This window comes from Triticum aestivum, chromosome 4B (assembly GCF_018294505.1).
Source record: "Triticum aestivum cultivar Chinese Spring chromosome 4B, IWGSC CS RefSeq v2.1, whole genome shotgun sequence".
Classification (NCBI taxonomy): domain Eukaryota; kingdom Viridiplantae; phylum Streptophyta; class Magnoliopsida; order Poales; family Poaceae; genus Triticum; species Triticum aestivum.
The window spans coordinates 150234108-150248209 of NC_057804.1; positions in this window are offsets into that span (position 1 = coordinate 150234108).

Here is a 14102-nt window from a genome sequence, read left to right on the forward strand (position 1 = left end):
GAGGAGCGGCAGCGCAATGTTTATGTACAGATCCATAGTGCATAGCTTCCACAAAATTTGTATGAAAATTATCTCCAACGAAGCAGGGGACTAGCCAGTCGTAGGAGATGCATCAATTGCAGGGTTGAAGCACACAAATGGAAGAATCTCAATAGAGACTAGCTGTCCAAGTACGGTTGCAGTGAGAGCACTGCCCGATGCAGCTGGAATGGCTGCACACGCACGAGGATCCGACCCTGATCCAAAGGGATTGGCCTGTGAGGAGGAGGCACACGACAATGTGTGGCGTAGCGGCAGCGCGCAGGTGGCCCTGGACAGCCGAATTGGAGAGATGCATGGAGGGACGGCGGTGGAGGTTGACCGAGGTGACGCACTGACTACAGATCCGGCACCACCTCTGCCCGGTGAACTTTGTGCGGCGGCGCAATCGACCTGCAGGAGCATGGTGCGGTGACCTGCATGGGATCTCCCATGGGCAGGTGGTCGCCAGGGACACCCAATACTAAAGACGAGGTGTGCAGGCGGCGGAGCATGGGCAGGTGCAGGAAGCAGCGGCTGCTCTGGCCGAAGAGAGCCACGGCGGCCGTGCAATGAAGAGGTGGTCGCCAGGGACACCCGAGGCCTCCGTGAAGGTGCGTCAGCACGGGCGCGAGGTAGTCCGTGCAACTCCAATTCCAGCAAGATCCAATCGATCCTCAACCTTGAGCAGTAGCGATTGATGCGACGTGTTTTTGCGGCAGCGCCAGTTGCGGTGCGCATGGCCGGCTTTGGTAGGATGAGCATGGCGGCGGGGCCGCGGGGGGAGGCCGCCGGCGGGTCACGGGAGGAGGCCGGCAGCAGATCCTCTTGAGGAGGCCGGCGACGGGTCACGGGAGGAGGCCGGCGACGGGTCACAGGAGGAGGCTGGCAACGGGTCACGGGAGGAGGCGGCGGCGGGGCCATGGGAGGAGAACGGCGGCGGGGCTGCAGAAGGAGAAGGTCGTCGCTGGTTATAAGGTCGTTCGGGAAAGTGCTTATGGGCCGATCTGGCTCTGCTCTTTGGATCTCGGGAACACCTGTTCGGCTCCTTATAGGGCCGCTGTGATCAAAATAACAGTGTTACTCTATATATATACATGATGCCGGAAGGAGCCATCCAAAGTTATTAATAACTAATCTGGTTGGGACAAGAGAGAGTCGAAGGGGACCATGAATGTGATGGATTTGTGATGGAGTGTCCGGTTGGGAGGAGAAAGAGGAGAGGGAAGCCATGTATGTGAAGAGAGAGAGAGAGAGAGAAAAGAGATAAAGACCACGCGGAGGCTTTTAGTTGGTCAAGTGGATGTCCAAACTCTGGCAAAGCCCCACACCCCCCACTCACATACACGTTTGTCTATAGGATATCATAATCCATTTGTACGAACTGCTAAATAGGCATATACATTTGAAAATGAACATGTTGTCCGGACATATAGTGGAGGTTTAAGGGTCCATTTTGGAGATGGCCTAAGACCACATGTACCGTATCGAGGGTTCTAGTACCACTTAAGATCACACATAGATGAGCCGAAAGAATTTCAGTTCATTGGACATAAGAAAGAAGGTCTAGCCTTTGGTGGCGATACCAAGCAAGAATGACACATACCACATCGAGAAAATGTACACTCAGTTGAGCACAAAAGGAGTTAATTGTAGAAAACTATCACATTTATAGCTAGGTTTGCAGAAAACCACCACGTCGGTGATCTCTTGCAAAAATCACCGTGTTCCTAGTGAACTTCTTGCAGAAAGCACTAATAAGATGATTTGGCCTGTTTGATCACTTTCTGACAAGTGGGGCCGGGTTGTAAGGAGCTGACTTGGCAAACAACTATCACACACACACCCCTGAATCTAAAATAAAAAAGCAATCAGACCCCACCCATCCCGGCCCTCCCCTGAGCAAGTGACCTTCCTCCGACGTCGGCTCCGGCCACCTCACCTAACCCGATGGCGCCGCCCTAACCCGTCGGATCCAGGCACCCACCGCCTAGATCCACCTCGCATGGCACCGTGGCGTGCTGCCCCCTTCCTGGCGAGCCTACCTCCCCTCTTCCCCATCCATGGAAAGCGCACCTCCCCTCGACCGGCATGGTGGCACCCTCTTCACTCTCTTGCAGGCAGCCATCTTGAGCTAGGAGGGCAGCGCCTGTTGGAAATATGCCCTAGAGGCAATAATAAATTAGTTATTATTATATTTCCTTGTTCATGATAATCGTTTATTATCCATGCTATAATTGTATTGATAGGAAACTTAGATACATGTGTGGGTACATAGATAACACCATGTCCCTAGTAAGCCTCTAGTTGACTAGCTCGTTGATCAATAGATGGTTACGGTTTCCTGACCATGGACATTGGATGTCGTTGATAACGGGATCACGTCATTAGGAGAATGATGTGATGGACAAGACCCAATCCTAAGCCTAGCACAAAGATTGTGTAGTTTGTATGCTAAAGCTTTTCTAATGTCAAGTATCATTTCCTTAGACCATGAGATTGTGCAACTCCCGGATACCGTAGGAATGCTTTGGTGTACCAAACGTCACAACGTAACTGGGTGGCTATAAAGGTGCACTACAGGTATCTCTGAAAGTGTCTGTTGGGTTGGCACGGATCGAGACTGGGATTTGTCACTCCGTGTGACGGAGAGGTATCTCTGGGCCCACTCGGTAGGACATCATCATAATGTGCACAATGTGACCAAGGGGTTGATCACGGGATGATGTGTTACGGAACGAGTAAAGAGACTTGCCGGTAACGAGATTGAACAAGGTATCGGTATACCGACGATCGAATCTCGGGCAAGTACAATACCGTTAGACAAAGGGAATTGAATACGGGATTGATTGAATCCTCGACATCGTGGTTCATCCGATGAGATCATCATGGAACATGTGGGAGCCAACATGGGTATCCAGATCCCACTATTGGTTATTGGCCGGAGAGTTGTCTCGGTCATGTCTGCATGGTTCCCGAACCCGTAGGGTCTACACACTTAAGGTTCGATGACGCTAGGGTTATAAAGGAAGTTTGTATGTGGTTACCGAATGTTGTTCGGAGTCCCGGATGAGATCCCGGATGTCGCGAGGAGTTCTGGAATGGTCCGGAGGTAAATATTTATATATGGGAAGTCCTGTTTTGGTCACCGGAAAAGTTTCGGGTTTTTCCGGTAACGTACCGGGACCACCGGGAGGGTCCCGGGGGTCCACCAAGTGGGGCCACCATCCCTGGAGGGCTGCATGGGCCAAGTGTGGGAGGGGACCAGCCCCAGATGGGCTGGTGCGCCCCCCACAGGGCCAAGGCGTAGGGAAGGGTGGGAGGGGGGCAAACCCTAGGGCAGATGGGCCCTAAGCCCCACCCCAGGTGCGCCTCCCCTCTCCCCCCTTCTGGCCGCCACCAGATGGCATCTGGGGGCTGCCGCCACCCCTGGGGAGGGAAACCTAGAGGGGACGCAGCCCCCTCCCCTTCCCCTATAAATAGTGGGGGTTTTGGGGATGCCAGAGACACGAAAACATCTCCCTCTTGGCGCAGCCCTACCTCTCTTACTCCTCCTCTCCCGCGGTGCTTGGCGAAGCCCTGCAGGATTGCCACGCTCCTTCACCACCACCACGCCGTTGTGCTGCTGCTGGATGGAGTCTTCCTCAACCTCTCCCTCTCTTCTTGCTGGATCAAGGCATGGGAGACGTCACCGGGCTGTACGTATGTTGAACACGGAGGTGCCGTCCGTTCGGCACTAGGATCTCCGGTGATTTGGATCACGACGAGTACGACTCCTTCAACCCCGTTCTCTTGAACTCTTCCGCTTAGCGATCTACAAGGGTATGTAGATGCACTCTCCTTCCCCTCGTTGTTGGTTTCTCCATAGATAGATCTTGGTGACACGTAGGAAAATTTTGAATTTCTGCTACGTTCCGCAACAACGCCATCGTGGATCCCTTGTCCAAGAGAGCCCCGCCCAGCCCCTGGTGGTGGTGCACCACAGGGCATCCCCGGCTACACTGAGCTGGTGCTTCGAGCATGGCGTTGAGCTACTGCTGCTGCTTGCATGACATCGAGGAGCTGTTGTCGAGTAGCTGTGAGGCCGAGCACTCCCGTCGCCATCGAGCTGAGGGTGTTGATGTTGCCCTTCTCCAGTGAGGATGCCGCTGGTTTGTCCCGCGCGCGCATCTCAAGCACGTCATGGTGGGGATGGGCATTGTGGTCGCCCCGTTCATGGCCCTATTTGGTGGCTGGCACGCGGACCACCAGTGGTACGTTCTCCTTGGCGTCGGGGAGTTATCTAGGGAGGGAGGGGTGATTGTGTTTATGTTTTAGATCTAGGGGTGTATATTTCATTTATTTGCCAAATCATATCCTTACAATTTGGTCGCACTTGTCAGAAAGTGAGCAAATGGGCCAAATCACCCAATCAGTGCTTTTTGCAAGAAGTTTACTGGGAACACGGTGATTTTTGCAATGGATTACCGACTTGGTGGTTTTTTGCAAACCTAGCCGCAAATGTGGTACTGTTATGCAATTAACTCCAGAAGAAGAGAAGACACAAATTAGGCATGAAGAAACAGGAGTGCTTCACGTAAAAAAAGGTTCTTGGAACAATTTGCGCATAGACTAGTATTATTTTCCAAAATGGTAAAATTTTGAAGTCTGATTTTTACCAATTTGGAGTAAACGCTTTTACTACCATCCAATCTTCTTGCACGGATCTTGGTGTGAAGTTTGTGACACGTCAGGTTCTATATTAATTCGCTGGGACATCCTAACCGAGTGAATGTTTTCGGCGTCCTTTTCCCTGATGTCTATTACACAACTTTTTTCTTGTAGACTATGTTGGGACTCTAAGTGCAGAGTTTTGTAGGATAGCAACAAATTTCCCTCAAGTGGATGACCTAAGGTTTATCAATTCATGGGAGGTGTAGGATGAAGATGGTCTCTCTCAAATAAGCCTGCAATTAAATACAAGAAATCTCTTGTGTCCCCAACACACCCAATACAATGGAAATTGTATTGGTGCACTAATTCGGCGAAGAGATTGTGATACAATTGTATTGAGGATAGTAGATATAGGTTTTTGGAATCTAAGTAATAAAAAAAGGTAACAAGTAGTTAACAGCGAGCATAACGGTATATCAATGCTTAGAAACAAGGCCTAGGGTCCATACCTTCACTAGTGGAATCTCTCGACAGTGCTAACATAATTGAATCATATAACAATCCCTCAACATGCGACAAAGAATCACTCCAAAGTTCTTATCAATAGTAGAGAAGATAAGATGAAATTTTTGTAGGTAGCGAACCACCTCAAATTATCCCTATAAGTGTCACAAACAGCCCTAGAGTTTGTACTACAATAACACCATATGATATGAATCAATCAACTCTAATGTCACCTAGATACTCCAATGTCACCACAAGTGTCCGTGAGTCAATTATTCTATATGCATCAAATAATTTTAGATCCATAATATTCAATCCAACACAAAGAACTTCAAAGAGTACCCCAAAGTTTCTATCGGATAAAGTAGGATGAAAACATGTATCAACCTATGTGCCTAGATTACCCCAATGTCTACACGGGAATCCTCAAGTTGATTAACAAAACATATATCAAGTGACTCAGTAGTATACACCATTGTCAGCACGGGGATCCACTTGCAAGACATGCATGAAGTAATCTCAAATCCAATATTCAATCCGATAATAATGAACCCTTGAAGGGCAAGACTCAATTCATCACAACAAAGATAGAGAGGGAAGAACACCATATGATCTTACTATATTAACAAAGCTCATGGTACATCAAGATCGTGCCCTATCAAGATCATGAGAGAAAAAGAGAGAGATAAGACACATAGCTATTGGTACATACCCTAAGCCCCGAGGGTGAACTACTCCTTCCTCATCATGGAGGCTGCCGAGATGATGAAGATGGCCTCCGGTGATGATTTCCCCCTCGGACAGGGTGCCGAAAAAGGCCTCTAGATGAGATCACTTCAGAACAGAGGCTTGCGGCAGCGGCGAGGGAGTTCTAGATTTCTTTCTGGGGGTTTCCCGATTTGTAAGAATTTTTAGCGTTTGTTTCACGCCAATACAAGTTACAAGGGACCCACCAGCTCAGACGCCCCTCCCTACCCCCAGGGTGCGGCGTGTGAGCTTGTGACTCCCTCGTGGGTCTTCTGGTCCTCCCTCGAAGCTTCAAGAATCTCTTATGTTCCAAAAAAATCACCATAAATTTTTATCGCGTTTGGACTTCGTTTGGTATGGATTTTCTGGAAAACCAAAAGCATGCAGAAAATCGTAACTGGCACTGGGCCCTAGGCTAATAGGTTAGTTCATGAAAATCATATAAAAGTGTACCAAAACCATATAAAACTGTTGTAAACATGGCATGAATACTTCATAAAATATAGATATGTTGGAGACGTATCATGCCCCAGCGACCCCGGCCGCACTCTCTCCCCACTCACTTCTTTTCCCCCGTCGCCTAGCTTTCCTCCGGCTGTCCACACCTCTCTTACCAGGCGGTAGCCCGTGAATCCCGGCATGAGGAGGTGCGGCCCGAGGGGAGCACAAGCTTGTTGACAGTCGCGTGCCTTCCCCTCCTGAGCATCGCGTTGTAGGCGAAGAGGGGCATGGCTTCCTACAATGCCGCCACCTAAAAGAGGCACGAGGGAGGGACGCTTGATGGAGATAGAGTAACCCTCCATAGTGGAAATGTCGGCGGCGACAACGCGGTAGTGGACCGTGATGTGCTACACAGTAGCCTGGCAGACTATGAGTCTGGAGGTCCCTGGTATCTAGCGGTGGTTGAAGCTAGTCATCTCTTGGGGGCAGTGATGAATCTGGGCGCTCGACACCGCATTCTCATTCATCGATGGTGGGCATCTCCTTTGCGGTGTCCTCCTCATCTCTATTGTCCCCGTGCCACTATGGTTCTTGGTGTCCATTGCTCGGTCCGTCGAGAGGCTCTGGGCCATGGGCTGGCATTGCGAGTAGGCTCGACGACTGGTAGTCTCGTGGTCAGAGCGACACGGATGTCACGAGGGCACAGAGGCGAGGTACTTGGAGGCGGTGGGCATGGCTCCTATAACGTAGTTCACTAAGCTTGGATTCGAGATCCTCGGCGAGTCACCCTGCCTTCCCCCTGAAAGTGCAAATAATCTCCACGTGGTTTTGGTAATTCATAACAACATATACATAATTGAACAAATGCCTATTCAAAGATTATTTCAGGAAAGTTTAATGTATTTATGGCAAGGACATGTGACTTGGACCCCTCAAATTGCAAAGAACATGGATTGGCAAAAAGCTTTGAGACTCTACATTTTTGGTCAAGTGATCCAAGGTCACATTGAGTCCAGATGAAAGCCAATACTATTAAAAGGGGATGAGATTTTGAACATGAGTCATTATCTCAAGTGCATGAAGATATTGGTCCAAAACCCTCAGCCACACCCTCACAATCCAATCTATCCAAAACACTAAAGTTACTCTCGGTCCCACCGAAACATATACACCCAAACCCACCGAGATACATCAGACAGAGCCACTGCCTAAATCCTAGAAACTCGGTCTCACCAAGATGACATTCGGTCCCACCAAAGTGCGCGTGCCAACTCTCTATAACCCATTGATTTCATCTCAGAATCACCGAGTGAAACCGGTCAAAATTACCAAAATGAGGAAAGTGCTTAGGTCATCACTAATTGGTCCCACCGAGTGGATCCATTCGGTCTCATCAAAACATCTGAAGTTCAAACCTTTTGTACTGGTCGGTCTCAGTGAGTTTTTTATTTGGTCCTATCGAGTTGTGCATAAAGGTGTGTAATGGTTAGATTTTCGGTGAAGGCTATATATACCCCACCCACACCACCTACTCTCAGAGAGAGCAACGAGGACGAAGCCCACCATACACAAGATCAAATACCTAGTGAATAGTACATACACACACAAGAGCAAATATTTGCACCCAACGCGGGCAAGAGGGTTGCCAATCCCCTTGTACTCGTTAATTGCAAGGATTAAATACGATAGTAGTAGATAGATAAATTGCAAAGTAAAATAAAAGAAGTAAAATTGCATCATTTTGGCTTTTGTAATATGATTAAAGTAGACCCGGAGTTCATAGTTTTCACTAGTTGCTTCTCTCTCCTAATAATAGCATACGGTGGGTAGACAAATTACTATTGGGCAATTGATAGGAAATTGCATAGTTATGACGTTATTCGTGGCAATGATCATGTATATAGGCATTACATCTGTGATAGCTAGACCGACTCCTTCATGCATCTACTACTATTACTACACCCATCAACCAACTCCTTCCTGTATCTAGGGTATTAGGTTCATGACATACAAAGTAAAGCTTTAAGCAAGATGACATAATGTAGATAAAATAAACCAAAGCAATATGATTAAACCCCTTCGTTCCACCCTTGGTAGCAACAATACAATACGTGCCTAGCTACACCTGCTGTCACTGGGTGAGGACCCCGCAAGATTGAACCCACTACAAACCTCTCCCGCTGAAGATAAATCAATCTAGTTGGCCAAACCAAATAGATAGATTGGAGAGAAATACAAAACTATAATAATCATGCATAATAAAGTTCAGAAAAGACTCAATTATTTTCAATGGATAATCTGATCATAAAGCCACAATTCATCGGATCCCAAAAAACACACTGCAAAATAAGATTATATTAGATAATCTCCAAAGAGAACATTGTATTGAAGATCAAAGAGAGAGAGAGAAGAAGCTATCTATCTAATCATGATCGACCCATAGGTCCATGGTGAACTACTCACACATCATCGAAGGAGCGTTAAGGTTGATGTCGAAGCCCTCCATGATCGATTCCCCATCTGACAGAGTACCAAAAAAGGCCTCCAGATGGGATCGTGTAAGAATGGAAGCTTGCGGAGGAAACATTATTTTGGGCGGCTCTCTGGTGTTTTTGGAATATTTAGGAATTTATAGTGCTGGAATTAGGTCAAACGAAGCCATGTGGGAACCACAAGGTATTAGGGCCGCCTACTCCCAAGGGCATGCCATGTTGCCTTTCCGTCTCCTTGCTTCTCGTCTGGTCTCCTCGCGAAGCTTCTAGGGTCTCTTGTGTCTAGAAAAAAAACGTCAAAAAGTTTCATAGCGTCCGGACTCCGTTTGGTATAGATTTTTCTGTAAAACCAAAAACAAGCAAAAAACAACAAGTGGCACTAGGCACCGAGTTAATAGGTTGGTCCCAAAAAATAATATAAAATTGCATATAAAGTATCTAAGATTGATAATATATTAGCATGAAACAACAAAAAATTAGAGATACGTTGGAGACGTATCATGCTTAAATGATGAGTATGACATGTGATCAAATGTTCTCCTTTGGCTCTTAAGTCAATATACTCATATATAGATGACTTTGTCATCGACCATTGCTTGATAGATGCTAGAGTTGGTTGTGCGTGTTTGACATATTTTATTTGCTATCTTATTGTGTGAGCATGTTACAATGGTTTTTTTTCTCATTCGAGTACATCCAATTGTTGTTTGGTTGATTTGGATCTTTTGGTCAATTCAATGGACAAGAATGCATGAAACCTCCCCAAGTTTTCTATCTCTACTTGTCTCGGTTCCATTCTTGTTGATCACATAATTTGAACAAGTTGTTATTCGGACCCTCTAGGCGACGAGCACTCGGAGTCACCGATTTGAATAGGGCTGAACATTAAAACCTTCTAAGTGTATCTTGATTTGACCGATCCATTGCCCTTTGGTCCCACCAGTGCACTCAGATTATTCTGTTTAGTGCCCTCAGATAGACTGATTGAAAAATTTCGGCGCCACCAAAACACACTATCTCTGGCAGTTACACGTCTCGGTGCCACCGAGTTATTTGGATCGGACTGACCGACATAGTGCAAGTATATCCATATCCCGCGGATGGTTTGCTTGCAAATTCCTTCAATCCAAACATTCCCGCACCTCATCTCATCCGTCTCCAGATTGCCTGATCATCGCTGTCGTTTTCCACATGCTCTCGCCACTGGAATCCGCCACCGCCGTCGACAATCTCACCTGCCGTCTCCACCATAGAGCGTCGTCACCAAGCTAGGGTACGACTCGATCCTTTTGTGATTCTCAAACTCCGACTCTTAGCACAAAAGCTTGCGCATTATCTTCCTACAGTTTGCACTATTCAATCCACCTAAGAAGCTCCTAGATTTTAGGGTTGAGTAAAAAAATTAGGTTTAGGATTTCGTTGTCTTCATATCGGATTGACCAATTGGACTTTGTTGGTGCCACCGGGGTGGATTTGGCCATTGCATTGAGTACAGTTTGGTATGACCAAACTGTACTCACTCGGTGTGACAGAAACAACATTTCTGAAATCCTATGTGCACTTCGGATAGTCCAAAGCACACACTCGATGCCACCAAAACGTGTGACCAAGTTTTTGTTGTTGCCTTAGAACTTCCGGAATATTGTAAATTTTTTTGCAAAAAGCTTTTGTATTTTGTGATCCTCATCCATTCTACCCCATTTATTCTATTCACAGGGTCTGTTGAGCAGCATATCAGCTTTCGAGGACAGTGAGAATGTGTCAGAACATGATGTTAAGATAGTGCAGGCACTAGTCCTGAGTGCAGTTTTGAGGATCCAAGAACTCCAAGTTCTCATGGACTTCCTAAGGCTGCCACATGTGCCAGAAAGAAGAACTCTGATGAAGAAAATTCATATTTTTGTTTCAGATGATGTCACTTCCAAGAGGAAGTTGGTGAGCAAAGAAGATGTTCCTTCAGAGAAGGAGAGGGTTACTGTGAGAAAAGTGCCAACACCCACTGCTGCCAACAGAGGATTCACACTCACTCTTGAGAATCTAGGCAATTATGGACAAGGGCAATCAAAAACCAAGAAGCAAACCAAGGAAAGAAAGATCACTATTCATGTTGTTGGCAGACCTACGTCCATGTATGTTGATTCAGAAGATGAAGAGGCAGAGATGGAAGATGATATGCCCAAGAATGCACCACCTGCTTCCCAAGCCAAGACAACTCCTGCTGAGGCCAAGAGCAAGACCACCGCAGCCATTGCTACATCTCAGAAAAACAAGGCCCCAATGCCTAAGAGAGAAACTGAAGAAGATGAAGCCACAATGCACCTCAAGAAAACCAGACCATTCCTACCTGCTCACGATGATTCCCATCTAGAGGTAGATGACATGAAGAGTAGGAAGGATAAAGGGCTAAGGAAGTGGAGAACCACATATCCCTATGCCATCAGGAGGAGGACTGTCGTGGAATATTGTTTCCACTCAGGGAGCAACATGACTTTTATGAGACAGTTCTTCTTGACAAGAGCCCACAGTTAGTGACATGAGATGGGTAGACTAGAAGTATATTGATGCTTATCCCGACAACTTCCCGAATGTGCATGAGTACTTCAAGACACTTGAGATTGATGATTTCACTGATCGAATGTTGACTGCATGGAATGACGAGCTCATCATGCAATTCTATCACACTACACATTTCTACCTAGATGGCAAGATTTGTTGGATGACTGAGGGTCTAAGATATGAGTCTTCTATTAAAGAATGGGCTAAACTAATTGGTGCTCCGGAGGATGCAGGGAACTACTTGGATGTATATGGGAAGCCCAAAAATGGATCATAACTCCACGGCTAACATGTACACGTCTATCCCTCCGGACTATGTTAAACAACACAAGTTGGAATCCATTTACTATCTGCTGTTAGGACTTGATACAGTTAACACCATCTTGAGGCACACTCTTATGCCCAAGTCAGGAGATGAGAGGACTATCCGAGGATATTCTATCAACATATACACAAGTTGAAAAAATGAAGAGTATAGCTGGATATTAGAAGCACTCTTGCGTTTTGCACCTCATATCCAGATGCTTATCAACTCTAAGGTTGGTATCTATATGCTTGACCATCGGCACCTGCCGCTTCAGCCAGAGAAGGAGGACTGCACAGTTACTATGGAGCCTTCACATTCCACCTCTGCTGCACAAGCACAGGCAGAGACTACTAGATCTTCTGCAACTTTAGTTGGTCTCGGTACTTCATCGACACAGTTGCCCAAGACGAAGATAGATTGGATGTTATATCTTCTGCTAGCCACTTATAGGATTGAGTGAGGCCTAGCTAACCTCGTGAAGAACCAGGAGAGTCTTGAGAGGATCATGGAAATCAAGTTACATGATCTAGATGTCAAGGTAACAGAGATTGCCATAGATCTTGAGAAGATCGAGGAAAACATGGAAGCAAAGGCGAGCAGTGATGATGATGTACTTCCTACTAGAACTTAGTTCCAGACGATGCCTAGGTCAGCTGCAATTGTTGTGACTTTAGATGCTCCAGCCATAGAGACTGCTCCTACTGCTGCACCATCTGTGTCCACCCCTCTCGTCCAGCAGACTTCATCAGAAGCATTTGTAGATGCACTTCTCTCCACTACATCGACCCATGCCGGAGCTGCAAGCCACAGGACTTCATCACCAACTATTGTGGATCAAGCCTAGAGTGACGTTAGCTCTATTTTTATTCAAACTTTTGGGTAACTTGTTGCTGAAGGGGGGGGGAGTAAATATAGATCATAGGGCTTTGTGAGAGAGTCTTTTGCTTTTGCTCGTTTTTAGATTTGATTTGCTTTTGAGATACTTTGATTGTGATGGTTTGCAAGATTATGCTATACTTGTGTGTGGTCATATCAATTTGCTTTGCATGACATCTATTCATCAGTTGTGATTATTGCGATGGTCATTCACATGTTTTCTTGGTGATGAGTGCTTGATCTATTTCATTCATATTCTCTTGTGCGCTCCACCAAGATGTATGTGACATGAAAGATTCACCCATGATCCTAATCGATTGTGCATTTGCATTCAAATGCAAATTTTAAGTAATGCACAAATATAGGAGCTCTTGCTTATCACATATTTCTAGAAGCGATGATGCTATTCATTGATTATATCCAATGTTGAAGCTTAGATCTATATGTTGTCATCAATTACCAAAAGGGGGAGATTGAAAGTGCAACTAATCCATCGGGTGGTTTGGGTCATTCATAACAACATATACATCATTCAATTAATGCTTATTCAAAGATTATTTTAGGAACATTCAATGCAGGTATGGCAAGGAAATGTGAATGTGGACCCCTCAAATTGCAAAGACCATGGATTGGCAAAAAGCTTCAAGACTCTACATGTTTGGTTAAGTGATCCAAATCACATTGAGTCCATAGGAAAGCCAATACTATTAAAAGGGGATAAGGTTTAGATCATGAGCCATTTGCTCAAGTGCTTGAAGATATTGCTCCAAAATCCTTAGCCACACCCTCACAATCTAATTTGTCCAAAACCCTAAATTTAATCTCAGTCCTACGAAAACATATACACCCGGACCCATCGAGATACATGATGTCACTTGAAACTGCATCGCTATTTCCCCAAAGAGGAAGGGATGATGCAGTACAGCTATGGTAGGTATTTCCCTCAGTTATGAAACCAAGGTATCAATCCAGTAGGTGAACCAAGCAACACTATGTAAACGGTACCTGCACACAAAGAACAAATATTTGCAACCCGATGCGTATGAGGGGTTGTCCATCCCTATTCGGGTAACGGCGCCAGAAATTGTCAAGTTGACGGGATAAAATTTGTGTACATTGGATAAATAGATCTCGATGAAATGCAAAATAAAATAACTACTAAAAAACTGCAGCAAGGTATTTTTGGGTTTTCAAAATAATAGATCTGAAAACAAAAGTGAATAAAAATAGATCTCAAAGCAAATATGATAAAGAATAGACCCGGGGGCCATAGATTTCACTAGTGGCTTCTCTCGAGAAATAGCACATAGTGGGTAAATAAATTACTATTGGGAAACTGATAGAAGATCGAATAATTATGATGATATCCAAGGTGATGATCAATATATAGGCATCACATCCAAGATTAGTAGACTGACTCATGCTTGCATCTACTACTATTACTCCACACATTGACCGCTATCCATCATGCATCTATTGTCTTAAGTTCATGGAAAAAAAGAGTAATG